General features: G+C 35.3%; 1 pseudogene; it reads left to right on the top strand.

Moving 5' to 3' along the window:
- The first annotated feature begins 471 nt into the window (after positions 1-471).
- LOC145694010 (cytochrome c oxidase subunit 2 pseudogene) lies at positions 472-1,156 on the top strand (annotated as a pseudogene).
- Positions 1,157-2,730: the final 1,574 nt, after the last annotated feature.

The raw sequence follows: 2,730 nt of genomic DNA, 5'->3' as shown, positions 1-2,730 counted from the left end.
ATGTACTATCTATAGGTGCTGTATTTGCTATCATAGCAGGACTTATCCATTGATTCCCTCTATTTAGAGGAACAACAATAAATCCTACATGACTAAAAATTCAATTCCTAGTAATATTTATAGGAGTAAACATCACATTCTTCCCTCAACATTTCTTAGGTTTAAGTGGGATGCCTCGCCGGTATTCAGATTATCCAGACGCCTACACTACATCAAATATGGTATCAAGTATTGGCTCATTCCTTTCCTTCGTCGCCGTACTAGTACTTGTAATTATTATGTGAGAAGCCTTTGCGAGAGCTCGACCGGTAGTCTTTTCAGATCAACAAACAACATCTTTAGAATGATTCCAGAACTTACCGCCAGCAGAACATAGTTATGCAGAACTTCCCTTACTAACAAACTTCTAAGGTGGCAGATAAGTGCATTGGGCCTAAGCCCCAAACATAAGAATAACCATCTTCTTTAGAAATGGCCATTTGAAATCAACTAGGACTTCAAGATGCAGCGTCCCCTGTAATAGAACAAATAGTATTTTTTCATGATCATACAATACTCATTGTAACTATAATTACAGTTCTCGTAGGCTATTTACTAGCCTCTCTTCTACCAAACGCATATATTAACCGTAACTTATTAGAGGGCCAAGCCCTAGAAACTATTTGAACAATTTTGCCTGCTATTACACTAATCTTTATCGCCCTCCCATCTTTACGACTCTTATACCTACTAGACGAAATTCACCAGCCAGCAATTACTCTTAAAACAATTGGACATCAATGATACTGAAGTTATGAATATTCTGACTTCTCCCTAACAGAATTTGATTCTTACATAGTGCCCATCAATGAAATAAGTCCTAATTCATTTCGTCTTCTAGATGTAGACAATCGCATCGTATTGCCTATTAATATTGACATTCGTATCTTAATCACCGCTGCTGATGTTCTTCACTCATGAGCTATACCCGCCTTTGGTATTAAAGCAGATGCCACTCCAGGACGTTTAAATCAAGTAGCAGCTAATATTACACGCACAGGCTTATTCTTCGGTCAATGTTCAGAAATTTGTGGTGCAAATCATAGTTTCATACCAATTGTTGTTGAGGCCTGCCCTCATTCAGTATTTATTAACTGAATAACAAAAATAATACAAGTGGCTGAAAGTAAGCAATGGTCTCTTAAACCAAAAGATAGTAAAGTAACAATTACTCCTAATGGAAAAATTAGTTAAATTATAACGTAAGCATACCAAGCTTAAATTACTACTTAATAGTATTTTTCTATTCCACAAATATCTCCCCTAAAATGACTCATCTTATTTATTATATTTTCCTTGTGCTACCTTTTATTTGCATCTATTATATATTTTAATTCAAATACGCCTCATCCTTCCGGACACGGTGTTTGTCCACCACAAAGTTCACTTGGCGGGGGCTGGGATCGAACCCGGAACCCCAAGCACCAGAGGTGAACGCTCTATCACTGAGCCATCGCGGCCCCTAGTACTAAGAAGAATCCACTCATTTCATCACTGGAATTTATTCATGTGCATTTACTAGTACCTTCTTCTTAATGAAATTACGGTACAACACGTGCTTCCATAAATTTTATAGCTATCCATTATTACGCTAGTATGCACACACATACACACAAACACAACCACCCACATCCAACACACACTCACACACACAAGAACAATGGGTTTTATTGAAAGTGCAAAATTTAGAACTAAACTTTTATAACTCCAGGTTAACACACCTTTATTTTGGAGGTGAAAAATCGAAAAAGAAAGTACATCTTAAAATTAATTAATCTCTGTGCGATGAAAGCGAAAACACATAACCATTAAATTGAATTCTACATTTATTAGTTATATGTACCAAATTTCACAAAATTAAATCCCCACGTTAAGCGGGTTTGCATATCCAGGCTCCTAACTATGAAAACATTTACGCTCAGTCCAACCTCAATCATTTCACGAATTCAACCTGTTTTACGTATGTTATTAGGACATAATATCGATTGTGATTTATTCTAAAAACACTTTTATACATTGCAAGAGCTGTAACGTCCAAATATTTACTGAGAACTCATAGTCGTATCGGAATAAACAAAAGCGAGTATGGAACAGTAAACTGCTTTCACAAAAGGAAAAGAATATGTGCAAAAGGCCTGCAAAACGGTCGAGTGGTTTGAGTCGATACACTATCAATCACATGTTTGAGAGTTCAAACCCTGTAGCAAGTTGTTTCTTTTTTAAGTGTCTTCCTATTTTCACCCAGAGGCTGAAAATATTTCTTTGAGTAACTCATTGAAAACTTCTTTTGTTTCAAATTCGATTAGAACGGAACATTATATGAATTGCGAATCTTAAATCCATAGCTAAAAAAAAAAATGAAGTATACTCACTACTCCATTATCCTCTGATTTGTAACGAAAAACTATTTACCTGCCTGCCCCGTGCAGACACCTATGTATATTTGCATTGTCTTTGTTCATTATGTCAGTTTTTTTTCTTCTTCTTTTCGTTCTTTTATTTTACCATATTTTTTTCACAAATGTATTAATTCACTTTTTTTCTTTTTAATTTTTAATATGTTCATGTACTTTGTTTGTTCTTCTCAATAAAGAAGGTTTAAAAAAAACGGTCGAGTGGTTTGGGTCGATACACTATTAATTACATGTTTGAGAGTTCTAACCCTGTAGCAAGTTGTTTCTTTTTTAAGTG

The sequence above is a fragment of the Thermobia domestica genome, chromosome 9 (genome assembly GCF_964235325.1).
Source record: "Thermobia domestica chromosome 9, izTheDome1.hap1.1, whole genome shotgun sequence".
Classification (NCBI taxonomy): domain Eukaryota; kingdom Metazoa; phylum Arthropoda; class Insecta; order Zygentoma; family Lepismatidae; genus Thermobia; species Thermobia domestica.
This window is presented reverse-complemented; position numbering and strand designations above follow the sequence as displayed.